Source organism: Puma concolor, chromosome A1, assembly GCF_028749965.1.
Source record: "Puma concolor isolate L17-30 chromosome A1, mPumCon1.1.hap2, whole genome shotgun sequence".
In the NCBI taxonomy this organism is placed as follows: Eukaryota; Metazoa; Chordata; class Mammalia; order Carnivora; family Felidae; genus Puma; species Puma concolor.
This window is the reverse complement of record NC_141667.1, coordinates 48,222,613-48,246,079: the sequence shown is the minus strand read 5'-3', so window position 1 is coordinate 48,246,079 and position 23,467 is coordinate 48,222,613. Positions and strand designations below refer to the sequence as shown.

The window sequence follows — 23,467 nt, the reverse complement described above, 5'->3', positions numbered from 1 at the left end:
ATAGCTGAGGGTACCTGGGTGGCTCAGTCGGTTACGTGTCCGACTCTTGGTTTGGGCTCAGATCATGATTTCACGGGTTCATGAGTTCAAGCCCCGCATTGGATTCTGTGCTGACAACGCAGAGCCTGTTTGGGATTCTCTCTCTCCCTCTCTCTCTGCCCCTCCTCTGCTCACACTGTCTGTTTCTCTCAAAAATAAATAAACTTTAAAAACATTTCTTTAACGATTAAAAAAAGGAAGTAGCTGGAGAGCAGGAGAAATCTGAAAAATGAGTAGGCATTCATCAGTTGGGAACAGGAGACAAGACTGAGCAGAAACACAGCCTCAGTGAGGGTCCCCTGGGAGACAGTGAGTCAGAGCAGGACACATAAATTATAACAAAGTTAGGATACTTGAGTGATGCAAGCCATGGGGAGCATGGCTGATAATACTGAAGTTAGGTAGCAGAGACCACACCATGCAGAAACCTGTGGACTATTGCTTTTTTGTATGTTTATTTTTGAGAGAGAGAGAGTCAGGGGTGGGCAGGGCACAGAGAGAGAGACACACACAGAATCTGAAGCAGGGTCCAGGCTCTGAGCTGTCAGCACAGAGTTAGACGTGGGGCTCGAACTGACAGCCACGAGATCATGACCTGAGCTAAAGTCAGACGTTCAAATGACTGAGCCACCCAGGCGCCCTGGAGTATGAGCAATGAAGAGCCTTGGAACTGGTCAGATCATATTAACTTCAGAAATCTATCACTCTAGCTATATGGCATGTGGAGAATTAGGCATTGGGGGGGGGGGTTGGCAGGAAGTTAAATGGACATTATGTTCCACCAGATAATAACAAGTGGTCCTTTAGGCTATAGTGTTGGCAATGAGATGAAGGAAAGCGGAATAGGGCTTAGTGTTATTTAAATAACCCTTGTTATTATTGCTGTTACAGATATTACATGCATTATCTCATTTAATCCTCATAAAATCTCAGTAGGGAAGACCACTAGTCTCATTAAGTATAGAGAAAACAAGATCTTGAAGAGATCATGTGGTTTGCTCAGGGTCAAATGGTTGCCCATAGGCTTGACTTCAAAGTACTCTGCACTATCCCAAATTGCCTTTGGACAAGCAGGCTACAAAATAAAGGTAGTAATGCCTTAGAAGATGGCACCAAGTGAGTCAAAACTGTAACATAAGAGGGGCGCCTGGGTGGCCCACTTGGTTAAGCATCCAACTCTTGATTTCAGATCAGGTCATGTTTTCACGGTTTGTGAGCTCGAGCCCCACATCGGGCTCTGTGCTGATATATGGGGCCTGCTTGGGGGTCTGTCCCTGTCTGTCTGCCCCTCCCCCACTTGCTCTCAATCTCTCTCTCAAATGCCCTCTCTCTCAAAATAAATAAAAATAAAACTTAAAAAATGTAATATAAGAAAGGGTTGAACCTTGGCTTTTATTTGAACAAAAGAATGTTTTTTGTTTTTTTTTTAATTTTAGAGCCTTGATCTGTATCACAAACAAATATAGTCATTTCAAAGTTATATAGCAATTTTGAGACAGAAGCTGTCAGGGTGCTCATGTACATAGATCAAAGAGTACCAAAAACAAAACAAAACATGTGCACTCCTATCCACTGACAATTTGTCAAATTCAAAAATGTAGAACTCCTGTTGGTGAATATTTTTACCACCCACTTCCCTAAAACCATGCAATGGTTTCTTATTATCATCATTGAAAATAAATGTAGCCATGATTTAATATTGTGTACTTTTTTTTACGTTTTTATTTCTTGATTTTGTGAGAGACAGAGACAGCACAAGTGGGGGAAGATCAGAGAGACAGGGAGAGAGAGAATCCCAAGCAGGCTCCGTGCTGCTAGCACAGAGCCCGCTGCAGGGCTTGAACCCATGAAGCTGTGGGATCATGACCTGAGCAGAAACCAAAAGTCAGACACTTAACAGACTGAGCCACCCAGGTGCCCCCTAATTTTGTGTGCATTTCATCAAGACATTTTGTAGTTGAATTTACATAGTGAGGTGCTAAGCAGGTCTAAAACTATCAAAGAACCACTTTGGCGAAAGACAGAAAGACAGAAAGACAGAAAGACAGACAGACAGAAAGAAAGAAAGAAAGAGAAAATTCTAAATGTGAAAGGGTTTTAGTTAATCCACAAAGGTGTTACCATCTCAATTACATCATCTCAATTACATTCACAAGACCACCCCTCTTCCTTTTACCGGAGAGGTTACAAATTCAAATGCTTACAGAGCCCCATCAGGGACAGCAAATGTATACAACAGTCTGGAGGAGTAAGGGCTGTTATAAGCCAGTGAGCACACGTCCCACCTAAAGGGCAATCCTGTTTCACTGAAACACACTTCCCTCCACTGAACAGCTTCTGGGACTTACATGTAACTCTGGCCAAGGGCCAAAAGTAGCCCACGAACACCAAGGTGTTAAACTGAGAAGGATCCCTCACTGTTCACAAACCATTAAGCGCAGTATCTTTTAAAATGTATTTTGTAATGTAAAGTATGAAGCTGTTTTAAAATTCTCATTCTTCAAGAAAACTGTCATTTTAAGACGCTGTTCTATAAATACAGACTAGGAACGGAATCTTTAGAGAAATACTGTTCTTCATACATTAATTAAAAGGGACAAATATGGGTTATTTTTTTTTCCTCCTGAACGAAATGCAGCCTTTAATGCATCTCTCCAGGGTGGTTTCCTTTTACCATCTAGCAGATATGGGAAAATTACATGTGGAACATGCCAGCTCTGGTCTATGTTTAAATAAACTCTCTGCCCTATGGTGGGACAAGATGTAAAGGAATGAGTAATACATTTACTTTCTGTACATTCTTGGAACAGTCCTCCCACACCAAAACTATTATTTATCTAAATCATGTAAAAAATATCTTTTCTATTTGCGGTACATCTGTACGTTCATTTTGATGGCATGTGATTATACAAAATCATTACAAGCACCCAGATTCTAATTGTAACAATGATGGTTTGCTTCAAAACTTTTCAGGTTCCTAGCCCTCTTCCCAAAGTCAGTTTAAAAGCTGGAATCATTTTAGAATCTTTAAGTGAAAGAAATGTTACTCTCTCAGGCCAAACAAGCATGAATCAATATCAAAAAGCAGCAATAACTAAAGTAATTATAATTTCAACAAAAACAATTCATGCCAAAGTCACCTGAATTTTAAATAAGCTTACTTGTCTTGCAGAGTAATAGAATTCCATAATTGTGAAATCTATACATTTTGGTAACAAAGCTGCCAAAATACTTTGTGATAAATTTACAGACAAGAAGGAAAAAACGTAGGGTAGATTATGATAAGATTAGGGTGGTAAATGTATATCAGGTCAACCCACCATAGACAAAGAACTTCAATTTATGACTGATACAAAGATCAGAGCTTACAAGAATGAAAGCGTCTCTCAGAGTGTGCCCCAAGGCTCTGTTTTGCTGCCTCCCCCTATTGTGCATCCTCTTTAAAAAATCTTTTGGGGCACCTGGGTAACTGAGTCACTTAAAAATCCGACTCTTGATTTTGGCTCAGGTCATGATCTCACAGTTCAGTTCATAGGATTGAGCCCTGTGTCAGGCTCTGCACGGACAGCATAAGCCTGCTTAGGATTCTCTCTTCCCTCCCCCACCCCGCGTCTGCCCCTCTCCCGCACAAGTGGACATGTGCACACTCTTGTGCTCTCTCTCTCTCAACATAAACTTTAAAAAATCTTTTAATTAAAGAGTAGGAAAAAGTCCTAGAAGTCCAATCCTGCTTGTCAAATGTATGCATGGCACAAGTTTCATACAATGATTAAAATTTTGGAGTATCAAAGTGATCTAAATAGATTAGAATACAGGGCCAATACCACAAATAAATGCTTGACAAGGTAAACGCCTATTTCTACATCCGAGCTCAAAATTAAATCCATTGCCAAATCATCACACAGAGAAATAATTGGATAATTACTCAGAAGGAACGGAGGGTTACACATGGATCCAAGCCCATCTTAGGCTGCAAGGGAGAAGGCAGCATGAGGGGGAAGGAGGAACATGTGGGGCAGAGTTTAAGACCCCCCAGCTGTGAGGCTTGCAAGCTAGGTGATCCCCGAACTTCACTTAAGTCAGTTTCCTTCTCTATCAAATGGCGATAATAATTATTGCTTAAAGAATAATGACTAAATAACACAGTGAACATACTAGGGATATTAATAATAATGATAATAGCATCTATCACCTATTTGAATCATTAATTACAGGCACTATCACATTAATCTGTCTTCTGTTACAGTGTTTGGCACAGAGCAGGTGTCTAATAAACTATGGCTCCCATTATGAACTAGTTGGCCTTACAACGTTATCTGGGAGAATCACTCATAAGTATGTCATTAAAACATCCCCAAAGTTCCTGACTCTCGACTCCAGAGTCCAGTATCTGCAGCAAGCCCCAGAGACCCTGGCCCTTGTGGGGACCAGTTCTACCACAAGTCATGTCTAGAATTTCTGTACCTTTTAATGTAGGGCCCTCCTTTAGAATGGTTTCTTTTCTCTGCTCATGAGGGCTCAGGAAGTATGGCAAGACTTTCTCAGTGGATGATCACATATGCCTCTTGACCTTTATCATCTAGGGGTACTTGGAAGAATGAATTTAATATTATGGCATAGACCACATTTTTTGTCATATTGTTCCCAACATAACCTCAAAAATATGTCAGAAATCTATGTGGGTCTGAGTGATGTTACAGTGAATCAAAACTTAATTTTTATCTATTGGGTAAGAGATGTTATTTTGGAACACTTTGGGCTACTCTGATCAGGAGAAATTTAACATTTGGAGAACATTTAATTTAGAGAACATTCAGAAGAAGGTAGCTGGGATTATAAAGGCTCTAAACACCATACCTTAGGATGAATAGTTTAAAGGCTATGAATGTACAACTTATGAAGCCTGGTTGGGGCAGGGAAGAATTGAGGAAAAAAGGGCACTCTCTCAAAATGTCTGAAAGGATTCCCTGTGGAATCACGAATAGCTGAACACAGGCTATAAGCAGGAGGAAGGAGCTCTGGATAAGTAACCTAAGAACAGTGAGGTGACCAACAATGGAACCAAGCACATTAAGTTCTAGAAAATTCTACATCACTAGAAATATCTGAGCAAAGGCCAAACTACCACATGCTAAGACTGTTGTAGAACGAATACCTCCCACCCGCAATATAATTTTAGATCACAGGTTTCAACCAAACACCCCCACAGACAGATCAGATTATGTTCAGTTTGGCCCTCCATGCTATTTTCCTCCTAAGATGAGTTGTGTAAACATATTTAAATTTAAAACATATAAGTAAAACTCCATACTTCCAGCTTCCTTTGAAAATCAGAAGATAAGGCAATACTCATAGCCAGACCGTGACAATCAGCTGGAGTCTGATTTTGATGGTCTCTATCATACTCTGTGGCTGATGCCATTTGCTTTCATATCTCGTTGGGATTCCTGAATTAAATGATCTCTGGATCTTCCTGACCCAGCACCATTCTGTAATCCAAATGGGAAGAACTCTGGATTTTGAACCAGAAGGTCCATATGTTGTCCAAATTGACTGAGTTTGTGTCCCTGGACAGGCTGCTGGAGTCCTCCAGTCTGTGTTTTTCTAATAAGGGTACGATGTGTTTCCCCACCATCTCATAGGATTGCAGTTAAGAATGATATGAAATCATTTCCGCAAGCAACACCACAGCACTTATCAATGTAAGATACTATCACCAAACACACAGATGGCTTCCTTATTCATTTCAGGAACAGAATGATATGGCTTTAGATATTTTCTTAAAATAAAAACAGATTTGATAAATATCTGAAATACCTATGATTTGAAAGGACCTAGATGAAATTACTAGAAGGCCTGATGAAAACAATAAAAATCCTGCAGTAAATTTTGTGTGTGTGTGTGTGTGTGTGTGTGCGTGTGTTTCACATCTTTAAGTTGAACAAAGTTTATTAATGTATTTTGTATCTGCTTTATACCACTTTGCCTACAGGAGCTTAACAACTTGACTTTTTTTTTTTAAGTTAGACTAATATACATGGAGAAAGGAAGGCAGAACATTGCGACAATTTCCAGAAATTTCAAACAAACTTGACACCGAGAAAATAACACCACTCCTGAATGACTCATGCTAATTGCTGCATACATCACACTCACTGGATCATTACAAAACTCTCCATTTTCTTATATCTGATTAGAGATGGGGATTGTCAGAGAATCACTGGAGTGAAGCTACTAGAAGGAAGTGAGCTACAGAGTAGAATTTTCTGCGTAGAAACTGCAATCATCAAGAACTATAACCGGAGGTGTTTTGAGGAAAGACAGTGAGCCAACCAGGATCTAAAATCTTTAAGAATTTAAGAGCCATGACCTGGGGATCTGTGAACTACCATACCCAGGGACGGTAGCTGGTAATAGTCAAGGGTTCAAACTTTAAATCAAACAGCACATAGAAAGGCCCTATCCTCAGAAAGAACAAGAGGTTGGAAAAGAAAAAAACAAAGGCCAGCACAACCAGTGAGAGGGAGAGACAGGTGTGAGACAAGATGGAGAAGTAGGGGAAGGATTTGATTCTTACCCGAAGACAAAATAAAAAGAACAGAATAATGTTAAGGTAGCCAAAAGTGACAGGGTCAGATTTGCCTTTTCTTTACCACAGCAATAAATGGTCAGGTTGTACAGTTGTTTAGGAATGTTAAGACTAGTTAATTAGAGGTAGGGAGAAATTCTGAGAAATGTCCGGGAGAAGCCTGGGTTTTTGATTTGCCTAACTGGAGCCATTTTACCGAGATAGAGAAGTGGAGAGTAGCAACACTAAGCTAGGGAAAAACTCTAAGACTTTGGATAAGAATAATCTTGTTATAAGCTTGTAACACAGAATATGATAAGTGTTATATTTAGATATAACTACCTAATGTTATGGTAGACTGTGAAGCCAGAATACGGAGGTTCAAATCCCAGCTCCACCATTTCGTAGCTGGTAACTCAAGCTAGTAGTTAACCACAACACCTTCAAAATGGAAAGATTCACACTTCACAAGTGAGAATAAAAGGAAGGAAAAGACTGACTATTCTGCATCCGTCATTACAAGGAACTGGTTTGAAACTCATACAAATTAAGCAAGCAAAATTTAAAAGCCAGCTAATCAGTGAGAGTCTCCCCTTCCCAACGTCAATCAACTCCAATAACCACACTTTCTCAGATAAAGGGTAGCCAACTACCTAAACCCTCTGCTTCTCAAAGCCAGGTAATCTCTGGACCCCACTGGCCATGCACCTCTCCTAATGCATCCCCTGCCTCTCCCTCAAGAAGACCGCGATCATACACGACTTGGAACTTCATTTATTTTCCTTCCTCTCAAATATATTATACACATATAAGCAATTTAGTGGTGCTTATTCTCGAGCAAAATGCAAAAATGTTATTATAAATATCATACCATAAATTATGTATTTCTTATTTTTATTTTTGAGAGAGAGTGTGCACACATGCATGAGCAGGGGAGGGGCAGAGGGAGAGAGAGAGAGAATCCCAAGCAGGCTTCATGCTCGGCTCAGAGCCCAACGATGGACTCGATCCCATGACCCTGGGATCATGACCTGAGCTGAAATCAAGAGCTGGATGCTCAACCAACTGAGCCATCCAGGCACCCCATAAATAATGTAATTATCATTCAACGTTTTGATCTCACTACTCATCTCTAGGTTAGCGTATGTAGTCACAACTCACGTGTTTTCTCTGCCATGTCATCCACTGCATAAATATTCTACGACTTATTTATTCACCCTCCTAATGATGAGCAGTTTGGTTATTTCCATTTTTTTACTATTATAAATAATGCTTGCATGAATATTCTGGTATGTGTCAACTGCAGCACATAAGCAAGAGTATCTAGAAGACATACACAGAGTAGCAGAACCGCTGGGTCAGAGAGGACACCAATGTCTAACTTCACAAGAAAATGCCACATTTCTAAATGATGGCCAATGATACACTCAAAGCAATGTATTAAAGTCCTCCCCAAGGCTTCATATGTTAAGGCATCTTTATCTGTTCTAATCAAGCAAGCATAAACAACATTTTATTGATGTCTCATTTTTCATTCCCCCAGTTACTAATGAGGTTTTGCAACTTTTCATACATTTGTTATCATATGTCCCTCCCGGGGTGCCTGGGTGGCTCAGTCAGTTGGGCATCCGACTTCGGCTCAGGTCATGATCTCATGGTTTGTGAGTTCAAGCCCTGCATGGGGCTCTGTGCTGGCAGCCCAGAGCCTGGAGCCAGTTTCAGATTCTGTGTCTCCTTCTCTCTCTGCCCCTCCCCAACTTGTGCACTGTCTCTATGTCTCTCAAAAATTAAATAAATGTAAAAAAAAAATTTATCATATGTCCTTCCTTTTCAGAGTACCTCCTACTAAAGCCCTTTGGCCATTTTGCCATTAGGTTATCTTATTCTTTTGTAGTAGCTTTTTACATATGCTATTCACTACTTCTTCATCATTTACATGTGTTGCAAGAAAATAAAAAATAACAACTTTCCAGTTTGTGGCTGATCTCCTCACTTTACATATATTTGAAGGAATATAAAACAAAGGAACCATAAAGTCAATGGTTTCTTTTGCAATGTCTAATAAAACTGGTAAGAAGCTAATGGGATCCATGAGAGGGGGGGTGGCAAGAGAGAGGAAGATGGAAGGCAGATTATAAAGCTGTCTGGGAGTTTGATTCTGTGATTAGACACACACTCCTATTGTCTAGTATTTTGTTTATTTTCTTCAAAAAATACACAGGTGAGAAAAAACAGCCTATTATTTAACCTTGTTTACAATTTACCAATTTATTTTACCTCCCATTCCACCTTCTCTGTATCAGACCTTCTTTCTAGGATACTTTTCCTTTGTATAGTTTCCATAGTGAAGCTCTATTTGTCTGGAAATGTCGTTTATTTTGTTCTTATTATTAAAAGGGTAACAAGTCTTGCTTGACAGCTTATTTTCTCTGTGTTTGAAGAGACCCTTCCAGGTCTTCTTCTTCCACTGCTGTCAAGGAACAGCCTCCCGTCCATGTTGATTGTGGTTCCTTTGTAGATGACCTGTCTTTGCTCTCTAGATGCTTCTAAAACCTTCTACCATTTGTATGTTTACATTTCGCTATGTTTTGCAATTTCACTACAACATGTCTCGGTATGGACTCATTCTTGATTTTTCTTGCTTGTATTTTCTGTATCTGGGGATTGACATCATCCATCGGTTTTAGAAAATTCTCAGACATTATCTCTTCAAATGTGTCTCTCCTCCATTTTGTTCCTTTTCTGGGGCTCTGATTAAGCATATAACAAACTTAGTCTGTTGTTGCAGGCTACCATTTTAAATAACTGCCTTTAGGGGTTCCCCGGGTGGCTCAGTCTGTTAAGCATCTCTTGGTTTCAGCTCAGGTCATGATCTCACGATTCATGGGATTGAGCTTACGTGGGGTTCCACACTGTCAGTGCTTGGGATTCTCTGTCTCCCTCTCTCTCTGCCCCTCCCTTGCTTGCTCTCTATCTCTGTCTCTCTTGAAATAAATAAATAAATAACTGCCTTTATTCCTTTGAGGACTCATCTCTCTTTATTTTATATTCTACATGTGCTAATTCCAATAACTAAAAAAGGGGGGGGGGTATTTTCTGCTTTGTTTTATGATATCTCTGATAATGGCTGGTTTTCTTGTGTGTTTTTATCATCTTTGATTGTCGGATCACTTCTTTATCTTTACCCGTGGGATTCCTGTAGTCTCACATAAGGCATGCTTTCCTTAGAGAGGATTTGTGGTTGCTTTTGCTGAAAGCCGCAGGAGGCTACCAACCTAGGACCATTTGGTCCCCTTCTGGTCCTGATTTCATGCAGGGGGTCAAGTTCTCATTTCTTGTTTCCAACCGGCTTACTCAAGGCTGATCCTCAGATACAGAGCTTTATGGGTATTTGCCTCAGAACAATTCTCGTCATCCTCACTTGTTCCTTGCTCAGTACGTTCTACTTGAATTTCTGCTCAAGCTTTGTGTTTGTTTTCTTTGGGGTGGTGGTTGGGTATTTGGAGGGTTAGGGATTTCCCTTACTCCAAATCTAGCAGTGCATTAAACCTAGGTTTAACCATGATCTAGGTATTTTATACTTAGACCCTTTGAGACAGTCTGCCAAGTAAAAGCACAAAATAACTATTTTTAATTTACTGTTGTAAGAGTTCAGTTGATATAATCCGGGTCATATAAAACTGTTCACTATCCATTATATGGTGGCTCTCTGATGACACGTTAGAAATGCCATCCAATTATGTCACTCCTACCTAATCACTTCTTTCTCTGGATCCTAGAGAATTCACTGTCTACAAGCATCCAGTTTAAGTCTTAACTATAAACAATAGCTTATCGTTCTCAATATGCTCTGGGTAAGTGTATGCAATCTCTAAGTTCTCCAAAGACAGAAAGCATGGTCTTTACTTGTCTTCTATTCTCCCAAGGACAAAAGTTCTTTGACCAAAAAATAATTGTTGGTAATTTCATGTGTTAAAAAAGAAAAGTTCACACAATTGAGTTAAAAATAGAATTCTTGAAAACAAGCACAAAAGAGACACAATTACAGATCTTCTCTTTTCCAAAATAATTCATCCATTTATCACAAGTAAAATCAAAGATGAGAAATATAAATACCCAGCCCCCTTCTTAAAACTACAATTTAAACTGTTCACAGCAAAACTTCCTGGAGGAGGTGGGAGGGGAAGGGTACCACCAATGCCTTGAGGGAAAATGAAACTCTTAACTTTGCACATAATAAATTGCATTTGTTTCTGTATGAATCTCCCTCTCTATCACATTCTTAAACAAGTGATGGGAAGCAGAAATCTATTTCCTCCTCCAAGAGGAACAACCAAAACGGACCTAATGATACAAGCACAATCCCTTAGTGAATAAAATTACAAAGAGGCTAGCTACTCGGGTCCAATTTGTAATCAGAGCATCAAGCCATACTGTACGAAAATGTCAATTCTGGCGCAGCCTTGATGAGCTAAGATTGAACGCAGGGGCCAGTTTATCATATTCTCCCGACTGCCTTCTTTTAAAGCTGGCAGGTTCAATTTGAGTACAAAAGGGTTTTCAGTTTGAGGGATTTTTGCATCTGAAAAGGAACCACGGGACTGATAGTGTTTTTCACGGCTATGTTATTTTCTTAACAGAAATAAATGCACAGTAAACATCTAATATAAATATTTTCTCAAAATCAAGTAGTCCTATATATATGTTTCCATAACACTCTTCCCTGGGATGTATAAAAATAAAAATCTTGCTAAGAGTTGAGATATTTTTGCTGTTAAAAATGTGTGTCCTTCAATAAAAATATATTAACACATTTCAAGCATTTTGATACAGTCTGCTTTTATCTCTGTCTTTTGAGCTGGTGGGGGTAGCATGGAAGGAACACATTAAGGCAGGGTGGGGACAGAAGAACTGGCTGGTATTAACTCTGGGCTATTTCACTTCATTCTATTTCATTCAAAACAACAGATCTTAAAGCTGACAAAAACCTCACAACTTTGAATACAAAGTAAAAATTCCTCCCTCCTTTGGCTGGTATGGAAATTCCCTTAAAACTGGCTGTTTTACAAATTTCACTGAGTTCTCTGCACGCCCATTAGGAGGGAGCTGCCCCGTTATTTTCACACTAGCCAACCTAGTGAGTTTGTTTTCTGATTCATTCATTTATTCAAGTGTATGTTCCTTCACTGAACATTTACTGGTCCTTTGCTGTTTCCTTCAAACTCGCCGGAACTATAGGCAAGAGAGTTTCACTGAAAACTCCTGAACTCTAATATATTCATAGATAGGAAAATCTATTTTCTTATAATTGAGAAATCGCCATGTAGAGCCTTCTTCAAATCTTCTAGAGAACCCTAGTTGGAACATTTCTATTTGTGCAGCACACCTATCCATTGGCCTAATGCACCTCTTTCCTAGGAACCGAGATGAACTACTATAGTTTCTACTTCAAGTACCACTAGCTTCCTTGCAGGTTCTCTTTTGTGAAACTCACAATCCCTCCTCAGGGCCTGTGTACTCACTCTCCCTCTGCTTGGAAGGTTCTTTTAGCAGATAACTCCTAGATAACATCTGGCTTACGTCTCAATAACACACAATTGTTTATCATTCTCCACCTGTTTTGAGTAAGTAAATGCCATTTACAGATTCATCAAGGACTAGAAGCACTGTCTGTCTTTATCTGCTATCTTCCCAGGATCCCAGAGACAAATCCTCAACAAGAGGATGCCAAGATCCTCAACAAATAATTGTCCATAGTTTCATGATGTGAAAAAAGTTCATACAATAGTGAAAACTTTTTCTTTTGTTTTAAGAGAGAGAGAGCAGGGGAGAGTCAGAGAGAGAGAGAGAGAGAGAGAGAGAGAGAATCCCAAGCAGGCTCCATGCGGTCAGCACAGAGCCCAATGCAGGGCTTGATCTCAGAATTCATGAGATCACAACCTCAACCCAGATGAAGAGTTGGATGCTTAACCAACTGAGCCACCCAGGTGCCCCATTGTTTCTTAAAATGTGCAAATTCAGCTCAATTCACTGGGGCCTTCCCTGGCTTCACTCGCCACCCCCCCACACACACACACACAAGCAGGTTCACTCCAGACTTTAGGCTCTTAGTCACTACAGTTGACCACAGCTAAATAAATCCCAGCACATCCATTATACAGCTCAGAAAAATAAAAAGGCAGCTCAATACAAACATATGTCAACATTCACCAAGATGTACCATTTAAATTTTAAAAAACAAGGTCTGTTTTAGGCTGTCATTCACATGAAAGAGGAAAATCATGTGCATATTGTCCCCAGATGTAGTAGGGAAAATGCAGAACACACGAGAATCATGGTTGTACCAAGAAAGAGGGAACTGAGGACTTGGGATCAGAAATGGAAGAATGCTTCCTTTTTGCCAATTTGTATCGGTTAGCATTTTACCATTTGCACACAGTGTTAAGTTAAAACTTACCATTTTTTAAAAGGTCTGCCCCCCATCCCAGGACTCATCAGAGCTTCCAGAAAGAGTTCTTTGTACACCCAGAATGGCAAAGCCAGGCTCTCATAAGCTCTTTGTATTAATGTCTTTAAACCTAAGAGTAATAGCCTCTGAGTTGAGAAGGGGGAGTGGCCAGAGAGGGGTATAGGGAGAGAGGACCTCCTAGGTGGCATTAATGCTTCTTCCATCCTCCAGTATCATAGCCTTAATCATATGATCAATACGTCTGTGGAGGTCCACGGAGGAGCCACCACCATCTCTGCCTCTCCAAAGACCCTTTAAGCCACAAACACCCACCACCAAACTCATGCATCACAGATCAACTGTCACTCAAATCTCACAAAAAGTCTCTACACGAAGGGAGTGAGTCAAGGCTAAGTCAGAAGGCAGATACCATGAGCAATCAATGACAACAATCCACTATCAGACTGATGCTAAATTATGGTCCAGCATCCACAATCAAAGATGCCTTTACTCATAGGTGTGAGTGGGCACCGGGAGCCCAGGTCTAACACTGGCTCTGTACTAGCTCGTCATAGTACCTTGGACCAGGGAAAATAGTTATCCTTCCCCGGCCCTCACTTTCTCCACCTCTAAAAATCTATAGTGGCTGATTAGGTAAGCAGTTTTCAGATTGTGGGTTTCACACCATTAGTTGTGAAATCAATTTTATGGGTCACAGCAAAATTTTTTTTAAAAAATTAACTAGAATAGAATGGAAAGCATCAGAGTGTATCACCCATGTTAAGGGTAAGTATCATTTTTTGAAACTTTTGTTTCGTGTATATTTGTGAGTATGTTGTATCTGTATGTGGATATGTGCACAGTAATAGAACAGGAAATACCACAAAATAAACACAGTCAAGGTAAGTGTTATTTTTTTTAAAAAACCTTTGTGTCCGTTGTGTGTGGCTATATACTAGATAAGGATGTAAAACGTTTCTTCATGTACATTATAGTCATTTGAAAGCCACAGGACAAGACAGATATTCTCTAAGCTCCTTTCAAGCTAGGAATTTTCTAAGTCAACTGGAGACAGTATGACCTAGTGGACTTCGAACCTAAGAAAAGCCTGGGTTCAAAGCCCTGCTGTACACTGTCAGTGGTAACGATTTGGTGCACATTAACCTTTCAAGTGTCAGCTTCCTTAGCCTTCTCTGAAGATCCCACTTGGAGACGGGGGTGTCTGGGAATAGGGAAAAGGAAGAGATCATGTTCCCTCCTGCCCTTTTGCATTGCTGCTCCCCAATATTTTCCTGCTCAGACTACTACTTTCTTTCTTACTATTCTAGGCAGATCCTGCCCAACTTTGGGGTATATTTGTCAATCTATGGTAACATCACGAGTCCCGTACCTGTAACTACAACACTGGGCTACTGGCCATATGAAACGAGAAAAAAAAAAAAAAAAAAAAAAAAAAAAAAAAAAACATGGAAGGAACTTAGGACCACCTCAGTACATAGTAGGACCTCAATAAATGGCAAGAGTAATAGTGGAATTAGAAGCCATAGTAACAGGTGGTGGTGGTAGTGATGATCGAGTTTATCCTTAATGGCTATCAAAATGACTCCAGCAGGGTCAGACATATGGATGAGATAGTAGGTCTAAACAGATGAAGTAACTAAAATGATATCCTGCTCAGAAAGTTTTACATTTTAATAGAGGACCACAAAATATTCCAAATTATTTGAATCCCAAAGTAATTACTTTTTTTTTCATTCCAAGATTGTATTTAAATCCAAGTTGGTTAACATAGAGTGTAGCATTCATTTCAGGACTAGAATCTAGTGATTCAACACTTTCATATAACACCCCGTGCTCATCACAAGTGCCCTCCTTAATGCCCATCACCCATTTAGCACATCTCCCACCCACCTTCCCTCCAGCAATACTCAGTTTGCCCTCTATAATTAATAGTTTCTTATGGCTTACCACCCTCTAGGTTATTTTATTTTTCCTTCCCTTCCCTTCCCCTATGTTCATCTGTTGTGTTTCCTAAATTCCACATGAGTAAAATCATATGGTATTGAAATCGTACCATTTGCAATGACATGGATGGAACTAGAGTGTACTATGCTAAATGAAATCAGTCAGAGAAAGACAAATACCATAGGAATTACTCCTTCATGGAGGGACTTTAGGAACCCAGACAATGTAGGGAAGAGAGTAATTCATTCTGGTGGTAGGGATACAAAGAAAGATGCCTCTCCCTTGCACCCAGTCCTTGAAGACCAAATCATAAATAGCACCAATCATCTCAGACTGATTGTGGTTGAGAGGAAAGAGAATTCTTAACGGGGCCTTCTCTCCTTGAATAATCACAATTTTGTTACTTTTGGTTGGTTTGGGCAAACACTTTGGGATGCGGGGAAGGTGCTATGTTGAGAGATTTCTGCTGCCTTGTCAGCACTGATTATAATGTTTCCAAAAGATCATCCACAATACATCGCACCAATGATCTGTGTCTTACTGTCTCCATGATATTGACACCATGTGATAAAGATCTGTGTGTTAACAATGTCAGAGTAACTGCCCACACTTCTGTGCCTGTGGATGTATTTAGGCTGGTCCATTTAGTCAGACACCAAAGCATCCTGGAGGGAGACACAAAGGTCCTAAGGTGACTACATCCCACATTAAAAAAAAAAAAAAAAAAAAAAAAAAAACAGTCAAGAAGAAAGAGGAGCCTTATCTGAACCATTATTTTGCCAGCAACCCTCAGCCAGGGGTTTGGCAATGCACTTCCATATATCCTTAAATCTCCCTGAAATATTATGTTTGAACATCAGAAGAAGATCCCTGTCAAGCCACATTTCCTTGTTTGAAAAGCAGACTGGGAATCCCAGAAGCCCATATGACCTTGGCAACACAGGACCTGCTACCTGCAAACTCTCCTGCAAACTTCTCTGAAACTTGAGGTTTGTCCTAGCTACACACTACCTCAATCTTGCTTTCCTCCTTTCCAGCATGGGCTTGATCTTGGAATTCTGCAGAGGCCAGGCTGTGTGCAGACGGCTTGCAAGAATGCCTTCGAAGCAAACAAGTAGCTTACCACAGATGTGTTAACGACTCTCAGCTGTGCATTAAGAGTCCTGCGCTAGCAACCAGAAGCCTCTGGAGTTCACGATGCTCTAGCACCTATTTGCTGGATAACCTCAGAAAAGTCCTTTCCTTCTCCGGGCCTCAGTTTTCTCTCCTACAAGCTGGTAGAACTAGATTATCTCTATCTTTGGTTCTAACCCCAGAAGTCTATTTTTCAAACTTTTGGGCTGAGAAACAAAAGTGTTTTTCTGAGCAGCTAATTAAACGTACAGATAAAATCACGTTAACTTATATATCAGACTGTCCCTTCTAATTATATCTTCAGCAACATCACAATGGAACTTGCCCAGAGCTACCAACATAGTTAATCAACAACTACTGATACCATTATACTCCTTCTATCTGAAGAACTGCTGCCTCTGGGAACATATTATACTTTATGGTTTGCAGTTCCAGTGGTTGAGTGTTTGTCTTTTAGAGTTTAAACACAATGGTCACTTTTTCTGGGCCACCAAGAATTAGCTCGAAGTTACAATTGGTCATTCAAAAGTATTGTGTGAGTTTTCTGTATGTCATGTACTGTCCTGGCCCCTGTAAATACAACTTCAATTAAGACAAGATTCCTGAACTCAAGAAGCCTATACATAGACTAAGTAGCATATAGAGAAAAGTAAAGAGAAATGTACATACACTACAGTTTAAGTAGAGGAACACATTATAAAGACTCGTAACCCAGCCGTTGAGGAGTCAGGGAACTCTTACTAATCCATGAAACTCGTACCAATTCCTGGAAAAGCACAAGAAAATTTGGGGAGGTAAAGTAACTACCTAAAAGTTATCCCCCCCAATTCAAAAGATCCCCACCTAGAACTGTTCTACATCATGTTCTATGTAATGGATTTAATTAAAATACAAACCAGAATATGTTGCGTACGCAGCATCATTTCTTAATGTGTAAGAAAACAACAGGGACTCAAACCAATGCAACAGTAAAACTCTGGGGAAGTTTAAAAGGACAGATCTGGATTTCAAGTCTCCGTCTGTTACTCAGGATCTGGGTGACATGGGCAAGTTGCTTAACCTCTGTGTTGTCAGTTTCATCCACAGTTAAATGGAGCCTGGCACAGGACAAATGTTTAACAAGTACCACCTAATAGATGAGTCCTTACCACATGCCAGATGCTGCGCTCAACACTTCAGTCCCTGACGAAGATAAGTCCTAGCAGCATGCACAGAAGGAGCATCCCGTTACTGTCTTCAATGTCCAGGGGAAGAGACAGAGGCTTAGGGAAATTCTATAAGCCGATGGAGGTCACGACAGCCAGCAAGTTGGAGGCAAGCCTTAATCCCTAGTTGTCTGCATTCTAAGCCCCAGTCTTAACCACTAACGGTGTTTCTACCTTCTACTTCTCCGTTGCCAGCCAATGCCAGAAAAGTAGGTTTTCACCACTGAAATGGCAAAACATTCCCAGTGTATTAAAGACGCAGTAACTACCTGTATATTCCTTGGTTTGTGTTCTAGTCAAACACCTGCCATTATTTAAAACACATGTTATCAGACAATTGCTTATCAAAGCCACCTGAGTCTCCATTATGATTCTTCAATAAGAGGTCAGGGTTAAAAGCAACAGATTCAGAGGATAAATCTGGATCTGAAAAGGGAAAGATGACAAAACAGTTTGCTGGACAAGGTGTCTGGCCCCTTTGGCCACTTTTCAATGAAATGGAAGGGAAAAGATGTTGAGGTCACTGAGAAAACAATTTAAGTGGGCCAGAAAGAGACACAGTGTGTGTGATGGCTCCTTTTCACCTGCAGGAGACACTGACATAGTCTGAGGCAGTCAAAAGCGTAATAATGAAGAGGAGGAAAGGGGTTTTTCTTACACCACAGCTAGATCCACTAAATTGGGAGACGGAGCTTGACACTTTTTGACACAGCAGCACATTGGCCTGGCTCATGGTGTCATTTTGTGTCAAGTATTAGTACAAATACCGACACTGATGCATTGAAGGAGCATTTGATGTTTCCTTAAATGGTTTCCAACTTGGCACAAGAAAAACCAAGTGTAACAAACATCAATGTGATTGCTATACCTCTCAAAGAGCTTTCAAAGTTGCCTCTGGGTTGACCAGCTTGTTTCCTTACCCATGGAACATTAGCAAGAGCTGCAGAACACACAGAGTATACTACTTTTTGTGTGTCTGCTTTGCTGGAAGGGGGAGGGACTTGGAGAGCTCTTGAAGCCGTTTGAAAGTCAGAATCCAGGAGCTACGGAATAACTGGGGCAAATGGTAATGTGCAGATGCAGACTTGGGGCACCGATAAAATGGGCTCTTGGCCCCAAGGTTTGGATTTAGTAAGCCTCTGTTCGGTTCCAAGAGCTTGAGTTCCGACTGAGATGCTCATGTGACCTTGATGATCAGCCAAGTGCAATCAGCACTGGTCTGATGGGGAAAAGGCTGGACTGAGACTCAAGCTATCAGGGTGCTAGTCCAAGTTCTGGTACCTCCTGGGTGTGGGATCTCTGGGAAGTCACTTCTTTGTTTTTTTCAGCCACTTCTCCTTTCCCTCAATTGATAAGGTGGGGGAGAGAGAGTCTGTGGGAAAGATCTCCAAGGATCTCTCGCTCCATCAGTCTCGAACATAGTGTAGGGGTTAGGGGCCACCACAGAGCATAATTAGGACCTTAGACCCTCAAGGCATCGAACCTTGGTCCCCGTTTCAGCACTGCTGCTCTCCAGTTGCCGGACAACTTCTATCATTTCTCCAGGACAAGTAATATAATTTCTAACTCTCAGTTTCCTCAACTGTAAGTATAAAATGCCGATGATAGGGGCACCTGGGTGGCTCAGTCAGTTAAGCTCCCGACTTCGGCTCAGGTCATGATCTCACAGCTTGTGAGTTCGAGCCCCATGCTGACAGCTCAGAGCCTGGAGGCTGCTTCGGATTCTGTGTCTCCCTCTCTCTCTACTCCTCCTCTGCTCATGCTCTGTCTCTGTCTCAAAAATAAACAAACATTAAAAAAGATTTTTTTTTTAAATACTGATGATAAAAAAAAAAAAAAAAACAGCACTTACGGCATAGTTTTTTGTGATTAAATAGTTTTGTGTGAAATAGGCAGTGCATGAAGAGTGCCCAGGACAGTGCCCTGCTGAGTGCTCAATAGCTGTTAGTTGTGGATACCCCTGCCAAGGTCAGCGAGAAGAGCTTCCTGCTGTCCCCTGGAGCTACTGTGATTAATGAGGTTCAGGGAAAGGTAACCCTGGCTGCACAATCCTTGGTCTTGTCCTTTTATCAAGAGAAATTCAAAGGAAATGAGCTTTCTGGGAAAGGGTGGGATATTGGAGGGAGGACATTAAGTCACGCCTTTTAAGAGGAAACGTGGGAACAAATTTGAGAAAGGCATTATACAATCTATACCATGTTTATCAAAGTGTGGTTCAGGGATGATGTGCTGTAGAACCAACCGGGCGGTCATTAAAGAAGCCTATTCCTGTCCCTACTGGATCAGACTCCCAAGGGGGTGGGTCCAGCAATCTGTTTTTCTCACGAGCTACACAGGAGTTGGAGGATCACTGGCAAATATAGTTGATGAAAAAAATCCTCCCCCTAATTCTCCAGTCCTGTGTTTACCCGGGCGGGGGGAGGGGGGAACAACACAGTGAAGGCAAATGAACTTGTGCATCTGTGCATTTACCAAGAATCTAAACTTCTTACACTCTTGTCATCTCCAGTGCAGCTGGATTCCAAGCAAGTGTCCAATTTGTGCATAATTCACAACTCCCCAGAGAAACAAACACTAGCCAAGGGCTGGCTACTTACGGATGTGGATTATGTCAACTTCCTTAGAATGGCAGCATGGTTTGTAAAAATTAAATACAAGCAGTGAGTGCCTCTCCACTTCCTCTGCCTTCCCCTTCCTCTGCTCTGCTCTCCCACCCTGTCTTTCCTCCCCCACTGACTTCACCCCTGTTTCCACTGCTTTCCCTTTATGCTTTCTGTGCTCAGGCTCTTTTGTTCAGATTTATTTTCTTTCTCCCTTCCTTCCACTCCTCTCTCCTATGTTTGCCCCCTCTACCCTGCAGTTTTCCTTCTCTCTTTTGCCTCTTTCTCTCTCTCGTTTTGCCCCGGGGGTATATGTGTGTCTCTCTCTGATTGCCCTCCTGTTGTGCCTCTGTCTGTGGGTCTCTCCCTGTCTTTCTATCACACACAATACCTCATTGCCCCTTCCTCCACTTGATGCCTGGCTCTTGGCTCCCCTCTCACCAAGGAGCCTCCAGGGGGCACACTTCTGGGCAGGCAACCCTGTGCCCCATGCTAAGTCAGCCAGCGCCCTCTATAAGAGGTTCGGTCTACTTACAAGTTCTTGGATATCTGCTGCCAGAGACCCCCACTGAGGAGGGTCCTTCAAAGGAATAGAAACGAAATCTGGGCCGGGAAGATGCAGCAGCAACTACAGAGTAGAAACAGGAGGGCCCGACGGCTCTAGTACCTGGAGTGTCTCCCACACGGGAAGTCACGGGGCCAAGCCTAGCAGTGGAGGGTTCTTCTGCAGTTTGGTTTGTCTATCACTCCATTTCCAAGATACACACGAGGGCAGGCAGTGCAGTGGGGGTGCCAAGGGGGTGGTTGGGAAAGCTTCAGCCTCTTAAAATTTCTATCAGTCTTCTCAGAGCCCACTAACCTCCTCAAAACACAAACTCTAAATAAAAATTGTGTGTCTGCTTTGCATGTAGCCTCCAGACCACGCTACAACCCCCGACAACCCCCCAGCTGCCCCTCCATCTACCAACCCTAACCCATCTCTAAGCACCTCTTTTATAGACATACCAGGGCTCCTGCCAGGAGCAGGGGTAACTTTCCGGATCTGCAGTTAGGCAAATTGAGGGACAGAGAAGTTGCACAGCAGGCTCCAGAAGATGTTCCTCTGGAGTGCGGCTGCTATCAGGACCCAGAGTATTTTGCATACTGGAAAACACCAGAGGATGGTGAGTTCAGAAGAAACTTTTTTCAAGGCTGAACCACAGCCTCTCTCAATGTGAATCTCCCTCGGCAGGGGCAGAACTTCGTTCCTAGTTTCTTCCCGTGCAGCTCTCAAACTCGACGGGTCCGCACGCTAATCCGCGCCCACCACCTGTACACGCGCTTTCCCCCACCCTGAGCCCTCTCTCTGGGTCTTAGGATGAAAGTGTAGGAGGCCAGGCCGGTGAAGAAGAATAAACTCAGGCCATGGCTCCTAATGCTCCCGCAACTCCCCCCTCCCCTTGGTGGAGTATAGAGGGGCAAAATGCTTAGGTTTGGCCCGCTGCCCAGCCAAGGGAGCGGGAATACCCGCCACCAGGGACCGCAGAAGGCAGGGGCTCGCGTCCGAGGACTAGCCAAGTCCGCGTCGCCCCAGCTGAATGGACCCTCAGTTGCCTGCAAGTTGAAACCTCAGTCAGGCACACAATGAGGCCGCTGTTTTCCGACAGGAGGCATTTGGATGCCTCACACACTCAGCCCAAATCGGGCCTGAGAGCAGAGCGCATTTCCTTACCCATGTTCAGATGCGCCCCTGGATGCGGTTCAGTTGCGGTTCCCTTCCCGCGTGCCTGGCCACAGGAAGCCCGTGCAGGCCACCTGTTGGACTCTGTCCGGCCGCCCTAGATCTTGCGCCCTCAAACCCGCACTGAGAAGCAGGGCTTCCAAGGTACCCAATCCATCAGCAACAGAAAAATTCACTTGCGCCCTCCTCCTGTGGCTATCTTTCCTGCTCCCAATCACACACATACACACTTCCTTAATATTCCAGCAGTCACTACTCTTTAATGAAGCGCGCTTAGCCTCCCCTAGGGGCCCGGGCTGCCCGTGATCTCCGAGCGCGCCCAGGCGGCAGCGGATCTCCAAGCGCTTAGCTGGGTGTCTGCTTAATGCGCGGGCGGCAGAAAAGCCCCCAAATGGCACATTGAGGGGGAACAGTCCGTGGCCTGCTCTAGGGAGCCCCCTTGCACCTAGGGAACCGGAAGGGGTCTCCTTCCTCGGTTCAGAAATGAAGGCATTCGGGGAAATCCCGAAGGCAATCGGATTGGGGGAAACAATGTTGCGTTTCGCAGCCAAATCCCAGGATAGGTGCAAAGGGGCTCAACTTTCTGGTGTCTCCCTGCCTTCCCTGCAAGCAACTAGCTGGGGGGAAAGGTTCGCCGCCACGAACGGGCTACTCACCCCTGGGTATGAACGCTGCCCCCGCAGGGGACCCCAACAGACTGGCGCGCGTGGAATCCGTGGAACGCCTGGGTGTCTCGCTCGTCTCCCGGGCCACGCGGCGAAGGCTACGCGCTCCAAGCGGGGCAGCCGAGGGCAGTCGATCCCATGGGTGGCGAGTTGGCAGAGGGCGCGCCGCCCGGCTGGGGGCGCATCGCTCCCAGGGCTGGCGCAGGCTGCAGTGGGGAGAGGGGCTCCCGGGGAAGTTGGCGGCGCTGAGGGTGGACTTCGGACTTCGCGCTCGCTTCGGCTCGAGCGGCCGGGCGCGTCCTCTGGGATAGACAAGGGACTCGCCGGTGGAATGGGGGCAGGCGTGGGCCGTGAGGCTGCAGGAAGCCTCCGCTGGCCGCCGCCTAGAAGGAGCACAGCGGCATCGCACCGCCTGGAACCCCCAGCAGCGGCTGGAGCACAGAGCGAGCGAGAGAGCCGGGCTGCCTCCTCCCGGTTGCGGGCGCCCCTAGCTCAGAGCCCGGCTCGCCCCAGCCCGCCGCGCCCCTCCTCCTGCCCGAGTCCTCCTCCCCTCCGCTGTTTCACCAGCTCGCAGGGCTCGCGGGGCTGGGCTTGGGCCAGAGGCTGAGCGGAAGGCGACCGCAGAGCCCGCAGCATGGAGGGCGATCTCGCCGGCTAGGGCTCGGACTCGGGCTCGGGCTTGGGCTCCGGCAGCGGCAGCAGCGGCCGCCGCCTCCCGCGCGCCCACGTGCCGGAGCCCCGGTGTGCGCGCTCCGGCCGGCCGGGCTGGAGGGAGGGAGCTGGGGCGAGCCGCGGGTGGGGGTGGCGGGGAGAGCCTGCACACCCGCGCAGCGGAGGGGAAGCCGCGAGAGGCTCCCTGGGGCGCAGGGCTTCTGGTCTGCAGCTCCGGGAAGACTGGTGTGCAAGGTTCCCCCAGCTCCCCCCTCCGTTTGCAGAACGGAGGGAGCCTGAGCTAAACCCGGGGCGGGGGGGGGGGGGGGCGCTCCACTCCGCAGGATCAGCCGGGAGCCGCGGCCGGAGGCGGCTACGTGTCTCCACCAAAGGGACGGGTTCCAAGTATCCTTGAACCCCCTCACCTCTCCGGGGAGAAGAATAGGGTTCGGAAACACCGAGTGAGGGAATA

The 23,467-nt window shown here is 43.8% G+C and overlaps 1 protein-coding gene across 2 annotated transcripts in view; it reads right to left on the bottom strand.

Annotated features, from left to right (window-relative positions):
- The window catches only part of SGCD (sarcoglycan delta), a 942,805-nt gene extending 919,539 nt beyond the window's left edge, over positions 1 to 23,266 (bottom strand). Inside the window, exon 1 of one of the 2 annotated variants that reach the window (XM_086701802.1) lies at positions 22,336 to 23,266. The gene's annotated coding sequence lies outside the window, so the exon portion shown is untranslated. Of the gene's footprint in view, positions 1 to 21,670; positions 21,932 to 22,335 lie in introns of those variants that run through there. The other variant, XM_086701859.1, reaches the window with a different exon arrangement.
- Positions 23,267 to 23,467: the final 201 nt, after the last annotated feature.